This window comes from Phacochoerus africanus, chromosome 14 (genome assembly GCF_016906955.1).
Source record: "Phacochoerus africanus isolate WHEZ1 chromosome 14, ROS_Pafr_v1, whole genome shotgun sequence".
NCBI classification, from domain to species: domain Eukaryota; kingdom Metazoa; phylum Chordata; class Mammalia; order Artiodactyla; family Suidae; genus Phacochoerus; species Phacochoerus africanus.
The window spans coordinates 53,388,094-53,397,262 of record NC_062557.1 but is presented as its reverse complement, the minus strand read 5'-3'; the positions used below and the strand labels follow the sequence as shown (position 1 = coordinate 53,397,262).

General features: G+C 53.7%; 1 protein-coding gene across 3 annotated transcripts in view; it reads left to right on the top strand.

Moving 5' to 3' along the window:
* PIK3R6 (phosphoinositide-3-kinase regulatory subunit 6) overlaps window positions 1-9,169 on the top strand; it is a 58,686-nt gene continuing 49,517 nt past the window's right edge. The window contains exons 1-2 of one of the 3 annotated variants that reach the window (XM_047757405.1): window positions 1-226; window positions 6,077-6,184. The gene's annotated coding sequence lies outside the window, so the exon portion shown is untranslated. Of the gene's footprint in view, window positions 227-5,977; window positions 6,185-9,169 lie in introns of those variants that run through there. The other 2 variants (XM_047757404.1, XM_047757406.1) reach the window with 2 other exon arrangements.

The window sequence follows — 9,169 nt, the reverse complement described above, 5'->3', positions numbered from 1 at the left end:
TGCGGGCGTGTGCGCGCATGTGCGCGGCCCGGCAATTTGCCCCGGTAGTAAAGGGTTGGGGGTCTTAGAGTTTTCGATTGATCTCCTTCTGAGTGTGAATTCCTCTGTGGGACGGAAACAGGGAGCGTGGTGGGGAGAGAGTTGATGTCGACCAGAGCCTCCAGCTTCTCCTCCGCTTTCTGGGAAACTTGCAGGCCTGCCCGGAGGGAAGCTGCGTGTTAGCAAGGTAAGGGGAGCGGCGAGGGGGGTGCCCGGAGGGGAGGAGGTTCTCCGGGCTGCCCTGAGAAGCGAGGGAGTAAGAGGAGCCCAGACCCCACGGCAACTCCAAGTTCTTTCGGCCCCTGACCCCGTCCCAAGGCGGCCCGAGGGTCTCGGGGAGTTTGGAGGCGGGGCGTGGGGACACGTGCACCTGCAAAGGGCTGCGAAGGTTTCCTCACCAACGTGCAGCACGGCTTGTGCAGGAGGAAGGGGCAGGTGTTCTCGGCGTCTTTCCCGTCTTAATCCCCGCGTTACTAGTGCAGAAAATACGGACATTTAAATTTAAAAGAAGAGCGTGGTTGAAGGGTGGGTAATGATCTCCAAGAAATAACACAAGTCAAAGACAAATTTGTAAAAAGTCACTCCAAGCTGTGACGTGGTGATCACCGGGTGAGGAGGGAAAGGAAACTGGGAAGGGAGAGGATGAAGCTCTTTTTTATTCTAGACGCGCCTATAACATGTTTGTTTTCACAGTGAAAATGTATTTGCTTGAGTAGTTTTTCCAACGCTAATTTAAAAAAAAAATGTGGATAGAGTTTTAAAAAAACAACATTTTGGAGTTCCTCTTGTGGTTCAGTGGTAAGGAACCTGACTAGTATCCATGATGACGCGGGGTGGATCCCTGGCCTTGCTCAGTGAGTTAAAGGATCCTGTGTTGTGAGTTGTGCAGGTCGCAGAGGTGCCTCGGATTTGCTGTTGCCGTGAGCTGTGGGGTAGGCTGGCAGCTGTAGCTCCGATTGGACCCCTAGCCTGGGAACTTCCATATGCCACGGGTGCCGCAGCAAAAAGCAAATAAAAAAATTAAAAATAAAAATTCCTTCTCCCCACCAAAATAACTGTGGCTGAAAGGCTGGGTGAGTGGATAAAAGTATACATCTGCTTCCTACAGCTGTCACCGATTTAGCCAGGATACTGGGTGCTCACACCCCCCACAAGACAACACTACTGGAACTAAAGTGTGGACAGTTCTGGGCATGTGTGCGGCTCCTTTTCCAAACCCCCAGACAGTGCTAGTTGCTGACAAGGTCCCAGGTGCTGCTGATGCTGCTGGGCCAGGAACCACAATTTATGAACCACTGGTTTAAAAGCATGTTGTTTTTCTGCTGCCCCTGCTTTGCTGGGCCAAAGGTATAAGGGCTGGAGGGAATTCCTTAGAAGCAGAGGTGCCCACCAGGTGAGGGCCAGCCTTGCCACGGCCTTGGTCTTCCTGGAGTGGAATTGAGAGACAGCACAGGCCAGGGTTCAGTCTGTCTCGGCCCGCAGGTCCCTGTAGCCCTACCGTGAATGCCTGGAAGAGGTGTTTTCTGGCTCACGGGTCACCACCCGCCAGTAACATGAGCCTTTACCCATCTCCATAATCGTTCTAACTTATGAAACAATTGTATAAAGTAAAATGCGTTTCTCTAACAGCTATTTTCTGGCTTATTATCTCTTGAAGCTTTCTAAGAATGCGTCCAGAGAACTGTTTGTCTTTTGGTTGTTCTTAATGAGTTTGGGGTATAAAAGCTGGGAGGCAAGGATTAGAGTGGGGTTGAAGTGCTCTGAATACATTTCAAAGAGGATTTTTTTTTTTTTTTGGTCATTTTAGGGTTGCACTCGAGGCATATGGAAGTTCCCAGGTTAGGGGTCCAATCGGAGCTGTATCCATGGGCCCACACCACAGCCATAGCAATGGCAGATCCAAGCTGCATCTGCAACCTACACCACAGCTCACGGCAACGCTGGATCCTTAACCTCCTGAGTGAAGCCAGGGACCGAACCTGTGTCCTCATGGATGCTCATCAGATTCTTTTCCACTGAGCCACAATGGGAACGCCCTCAAAAAGGATTTTGATGTGTTTGTGAAAAAATCTGGGTGAGAGGAGCCAGGAGGGTAGTGAGCTGGGATCACTTGGGGAGAAAAGAGAAAGGAAAAAAAATTGATCAGTCCAATGGCTTGGTGTGGAAGAGAACATTCTGACCGTGGGAATATGCATGGGAGATTTTTAAATAGCTTATTAAGAGATGAGTCATGTCCACGTCTTTTCCCTCCTCTCAATGTAACCTTTAGTGAAATCTACATCGCTTATTAGGATTTTCTGAGTAAATTCCGTAGAAAATTCAAAGCGGTGATGAATTTTGCATCTTCTGCTGACTGATCCCACACAACTCCGGCAGGAAGTGGGGCTGGAGCAACGGCCCAGGTGATCCTGCGTTCCTACATCCAAGGCAAATAGTTCTGGCCTGCCTCCAACACCCTGGCTCTCCAGAGTGTCCTGACCCCAGCCCCAGTTACAGGATTGAACTTGTTTTAATTTGTGTAAAAATTAAAAGCTGAATTGGAGGAGTTCCCTCGTGGTGCAGCAAGTTAAGGATCCAGCAACATCACTGCGGCGGCTTGGTCGCTGCTCTGGCAGGTTCGATGGCGGCCCGGAAACTTCTGCAGGCCTTGGGCACGGCCGATAAGTAAATAAATAAATAAATAAAAGCTTAATTGGAGTTCCCCGGTTGCCTAGTAGTTAAAGATCCAGCATTGCCACTGCTGTAGCTTGGTTACTGCTCTGGCAAGGGTTCTGTCCGTGGCCCAGGAACTTCAGATGCAGCCAAAGAGAAAAGAAAAAAAAAAATTAAAAGCTTAATTTTTGTAAAGCTCTCAGCCGCTTTGTAATAGACAGGAAAATAGGTAAGAAGTCTTTTTCTGAATAGAAAGGACTAGAAAGAGGAATGAGGGTGGAAGAGAAGCAGTTGATCTCCAGGAATGATAAGTGATCTTGTGGCCCCAGGCTCTTCCTTGAACCGACTTCCAAACACCCAGGCTGGGATAGAGGCACCTGCGAAAGAAAGTCATCACAGCTGTGCCCAGAGGGGGGCAGGCGGGAGGTGGGGGTGTGAGGGCTGGGGTGGGGGTGAGGGGGCACCTGCTTGGCTGAGAATAAATGAGGAGCCCCTACTTCTGTATCTTGGGCATTGATCTCTCTAGAGTGGCGTTACCTGACCCCGTGATCTGGGGACCAGAGCAGTAAGTACCGGGAATCCGAACTCTCTCACGGATGCTGAGGGGTCCTGTGCTCTTTGGGGGAAGAGGGCTGTTCCTGGGAGATGGATGCAGATGAGAAACTGGGCAGCAGCTTCGCTTGAAAACCCGGATGACACCCTAAGTAGAGTGTCTGGAGGGAAAGGGTGTCGTGGGATCAATCACGGGGGCAGTGCCACCCATGTCGGTGATGTAGGCGTGGGGCTTCGGTCCTTCCTCTCTTCGCTCTCTTTGTCACTGGCTGGCCGTCAGCCGAGTGCCCTCAAAATAAGGGTGCCTCAGCTCCTCCTTGCAGGGCCCAGCTCCAGGGCCATCGATGGTCCCCAAGCAGCCCCTTCTGCGGCTATCACACCCATAGTAGTTGCAGAGACAGCAGCTGATGATAAGAGAGACAGTGCAGCCACAAGAGGCCAACATCAGCTTGTGATTTCCGCTTCAGTTAGGCCCGAGCTGATAAGGAGGAGGACTGCCCGCGATGGCCACACTGCCTGGCTGCTGCTGGGTCCCGAACCTGCAGGGGCTGACTTCTTGGTCCTCTTTCCTGACCTGGACTTACTCATCTCACTCATCCATCCATCCATCCATCCACCCACCCATTTGTTTTATTTAATAAGCTAAACCATCTCTTAACATTCTCTTATCCCATTGGATGTCTTATCCTGATGGACTGAATCATGAATTAAAACCTAGCCTCTGCTTTCCCGGAACCTACTGGCAGAAGGCAGCGGGATGAGACAGACACGTGACCTAAGAACTCAAATACAGAGATGCAAGATAAAATGTGAGTCCAGTCGAATGAGTGGGACAGAAAAGAAGTAGATATGGAAAGGCAGCTGAGCTACAGAGCAAATGATTTAAATTTCTGGGTTTTTTTTTTTTTTTTTGCAAATACCTCTTCTGCAGAATGAAGGGAAGAGACCCATTCAAACCCTTTCAGAGAAAGGGCGGTGACTTCTTCTTTGGTTGCAAAGGAGAGATCCAAGTGACAGAAACCCAGTGCAAACAGTCTTAATCGAAAAGGAGTGAAGGAGTTCCCGTCGTGGCGCAGTGGTTAATGAATCCGACTAGGAACCATGAGGTTGCGGGTTCGGTCCCTGCCCTTGCTCAGTGGGTTAATGATCCGGCGTTGCCGTGAGCTGTGGTGTAGGTTGCAGACGCGGCTCCGATTCAACCCCTAGCCTGGGAACCTCCATATGCCGAGGAAGCGGCCCAAAGAAATAGCAAAAAGACAAAAAAAAAATAAAAAAGGAGTGAAGGGGACATGTATTGGATTATGTAGTTGAACAACAAAAAGTAGACCTAGGCATTAGGGTTTCAGGCACAGGTGAATCCAGGCGTTCATGCTCTGTCCAGAGCCATTAACCCATTCGACCAAATCAAATGACAGCATTGCTGTGAGTTTTTCAAAGGCCTAGAAATGTGTTGGCGATTTCCCCCAAATGTTGCTTGGCTTTAAAATGTGAGAAAACGATGGGAGTTCTCTGGTGGCTCAACAGGTTAAGGATCTGGCTTTGTCACTGCTGTGATGCGGGTTCAATCCTTGGCCTGAGAATTTGCATGCTGCAGGCGAAGCTAAAAAAAATAAAAGTGAGAAAAAGAGAGGATATGGCAAAACTAGCAAGCACGTCACCTTGGAGGTGATCTGCTCCCAGCACTGCTTTTGCTGATTATCGAGGTCAGCGGATGCTCGTGTGCATCTGTGTCCTCTCTGGGGTCTTGGACACAGTTGCCCATCATGTCCTTGGCACTGTCCCCTCCACACACACCCCGCCCCTGGCTTCCCTGGCCCTCCATTTTTCCTCCCGCCTCTCTGACCTGTTTCCCCCCTCTTCTGTTCTGAAGGTAGATGACTAGGGGGAGGCGGGGGAAGGGGGAGGAAGACAATCCCACTACGCGTGTGAAAGCCTAGAGTCGAGAGACAGGCGGGATCATTTAAAAAAAAGCAGTCGCTGGAGTTCCTGTCGTGGCGCAGTGGTTAACGAATCCGACTAGGAACCACGAGGTTGCGGGTTCGATCCCTGGCCTTGCTCCGTGGGTTCAGGATCTGGCGCTGCAGTGAGCTGTGGTGTAGGTTGCAGACGCGGCTCGGATCCCAAGTTGCTGTGGCTCTGGCGTAGGCCGGTGGCTGCAGCTCCGATTCGACCCCTAGCCTGGGAACCTCCATATGCCGAGGAAGCGGCCCAAAGAAATAGCAAAAAGACAAAAAAAAAAAAAAAAAGACACCTTTGGCTGTGAGGTGGAGGCAGGGAGACGTCGGGCCGTTGCAATCATTTAGGAGGAAGACGTAAGTGATCTCATGACAGCCGTGGGGATGGGCCAAAAGGGAACAAATCGTGAGGCAGGGACAGGACTTGGTGCCACTGAGATGGAGCAGGTGAGTGAGGGGAAATGGGGTGTAAAGGATGACACCCAGGTTTCTGATTCAGAGGTGCCGAGTAGAGAAGTGGGTTTAGAGGGTGAAGTGATGAGCTAAATCCATACCCGTCAAGTCGGAGGAACCTGTGGGCTGTCTGGCTGGTAGTGTCGGTGTGTGTGGGGGGGGTGGTGCGTCTGGATCTTGAGAAAGAGGGCTTCCTGCATCGCTGCTCAGGCAGCACAGAAGGGGACCCTAGGAGGTGCCACCCTCCCACCTTATCAGAATAAGGAACCTCCAGTGACCATGACCGTGGCTGACCACAGATGCTTCTCTAGAAAGCAGCCTCACAGCAGGATGTGTTCTGGGAGGAGCTTTGAGGGCCGTGGGCAACGGGAAGGAAGAGGAGGGGACAGAGCCGGGCCTGTGTGACACTGGGCTTTTCTCTGCAGATCTGGAGGCTGCAGACCCCCGTCAGGGCTCCTCCGAGACAGCGGGTTGTCTGGGGCTGGCGGCCTCCCCGGGCAGGACTTGGGGAGCTCAGCGACAGCTGATTCCAGGTAGGTGCGGGCTGGGGTGGGGTCTCCGGGGAGAGGCAGATCTGAGCAGAGCAGGTGGAAGGGCCAGGAGGGGAGGTGCGGGAAGCAGAGCCTGTCGGCGGCCGAGGCATCTCTCGTTCTCGCGAACACACGTCCAGCCTTTCTGAGAAGGTTACCGAGGTGTGGTGGCTCCTGGGACTGCTTTGCCCAGTGGAGATTATTCAGCCCATTTTCACAAGAAGAAAGGCTGTAGGACCCCATGAGAAGCCCTCTCCTCTCTTCTCCGAATCCTGTGAAGGCCGATCATAACAGGACTGATTAGACCTGGAGCTTTAGAGTGATAAATGCGTTATCCCATTGGATTCTCATGGGCAGTTGGAGGAGGGCTGGAGCTGTGTTCGAATGCCTGTTTTATTGATCGGGAGACCGAGGCTTACTTGCCAAAGGTTGCAGAGTGGGCCAGCAAGGTGCAGGGCTCAGCGAGAATCTTCTGGGTCCTTGTCCACACACCGCTGGGACATCTTCTGTTCTCCTGGGTCTGGCCATTCCGCACACATGCCCACACGCACACACATGCATGCATGCACTTACACGAACCCACACCAAGCATCCTCTGTGTGTGCAGCCGGCACCAGAGTCTGACCAAAGCCGTGTCTTCCTCCTCCAGAGCTGCCTGGCTGGTGTGGGGTTGAGACACAGCTCCGAGTGACTAACAGAAAGTAACAGGTGCCAGAGCCCAGGGAAGGTGAGGGCTGCGTGCAGGTGGAGACGGCCACTCACCTCCTCAGGCAGGGTCAGGGAAGGTTCCCTGCACAGTGGCTCCTGGGCCTTTGGAGCGGACGGAGGGCTTGTGTGCAGAGACGAATGAGGGGGACAAAGTGTGCAAACCCAGATTAGGGCAGCGGTTGTGGAGGTTGGGAAAGGGAACCGCTAGAGATTCAGTTTGGCTGCTACCCCGGGGAGTGTGTGGAGGACTTAGCGGCAGGTCCTGTTTCTTCCTTGGGCTCTGAGAGGCTTTCCAGGATCCTTTCTTTGCGTCCTCACAGTGATCCTCTGAAAGACGTGATATTCTCAGGTCTTCTTGAAAGAGAGGGACACTGATGGAGGTCCCGTCGTGGCTCAGCAGAAACGCATCTGACTAGCATCCATGAGGATGCAGGTTCCATCCCTGGCCTCACTCAGTGGGTTGAGGAGCCGGCGTTGCCATGAGCTGTGGTGTAGGTCGCAGATGTGGCTCAGATCTGGCGTTGCTGTGGTGTAGACCAGTGGCTACAGCTCCGATTCGACCCCTAGCCTGGGAACCTCCATATGCCATGGGTGCGGTCCTAAAAAGACAAAAAAAAAAAATAGATAGGGAAACTGAGGCGCAAAGACTCTAAGCAACGCGTTGCCATAGCAACAGAGAGCCTTGGAACCCAGGCGTCCAGCATCCGATGCTCCCTGCCCAGCTACTCGGCCGCTCTCCTCTGTCACCTCCTTGGCCGACATGGTGGGCGTCCCTGCCGGGCGGGCTCCTGGCCATCTGGTCCCCCGGGCTTCCTGGTCTGTATTCAGGCCCCAGCAGGTTCCCTCCACGCCCGCTGCCCCTGGGAACAATGCTCTCCTCCCCCAGACGCTGTCTCACATCCAGGTGTTTCCTCCCCAGCCAGCGATGGACACAGCGGGGAAGCGGGCCTGCCTGGTCCTCCTCTGGGGAGCAGGGTCCTCGCCGGAGCCCTCGGGAGTCTGGAAAGCCCAGTGGGCCTCGTGGGGTGAGGGGTGAGGGGGCGCCCTCAGAACCCCACGCTTTGCATTTTCGCCTCCGCTAATCCCATGCTCTCAACCAGAGAACTGGGTGCGATATCTGGCAAGTCTTAGACTTTCCATGGAGAGAAAAAAAGTCACAGTCCTGGAAATGACGTCTGGTCCTGACACCCCGGGGGCGGGAGGCAGCAGCATTGGGAGAAGAGGGGCAGGTCCCTGGTGGGGAGGTCCTTTCTCTCTGGGCTAGAGTGGAGGGCAGGGGGCCGCAGGGGGACAGAGGGGTAATCCTGGGATACTCCGTGTCTTTCTTCCCAAAGGAGTGGCCGTGGGTGGGCTGCCTGGCGGCTTTTTCTATCCGAACAGTTTGCCCAGGAGCCAGCAATGGGGGCGGGGGACTGCGGCAGGCAGGGATCGTAGGAAGCTGAGGTTGTCGTGGTGAAACACTGACCTGGAGCCAGGCCTCTTCAGACCCCCTAAATCCTCCCCTGTTCAGCCCTTCCTCCAGCCAGGAAGCCTTTGCCATGATCTCTGCACACGCAGAACGGGGCCCCCTCTGCTTCCTGCTGTGTACCGTAGAGCCACCTCTGTGGTCCCGTGGCTGGTACTGTGGCCTGCCTCACCCCAAGGCAGTGACCAGCCATGTGTTTGCACCTGCCCGGGGGACTGTTCGTGGCTGATGTCCTGTGTTGAAGGAAGAACGCCCGCCGAATCCCAGTTCATTCATTCACTCATTCATTCTTTGTCTCTGGTCTCGTCTCCCTGGCAAGAGCTGTGACGGGTCTAAGATTGTACCCTACTTGTCACTAACAAATTAGGCTGCCACAATTTGGGGGATGCTGGCAGAAAATATGAGACTCTAGAGTCAGCAGCCAAGGTCTTTATCGCTCTCGGGGCAGCCGGCGGCATGAGCATCCTGCCCCCGAGTCCCAGGGGAGCAGCGCGGAGGAGGTCCCAAGTGATGGCTGCATGACATGGCTGAGGAGCCCTGAGCTTAGGAAAGCTGCTATTTCTCACTATGAGCTGCAAGCAAAGCTGCCACCTTTGCCCTGGAAGGAGCCGCTGTCTCTGCTCCACTGGGTCTGCAAGAAAATCCGTCCTTGGCCTTGGAGAAGACTCTCTCTCTGTTCTAAGAATGTTCATGATACAAACCTTCTGGAAGAGAAGAGATGAGCTGGGACAGAAGCTCACAAGGCGGGCACAGACCCACGGAGGACAGTCTGCCAGCCCCTCCTACTGTCCCCTCACTGATTGTGCCCCAGCCGT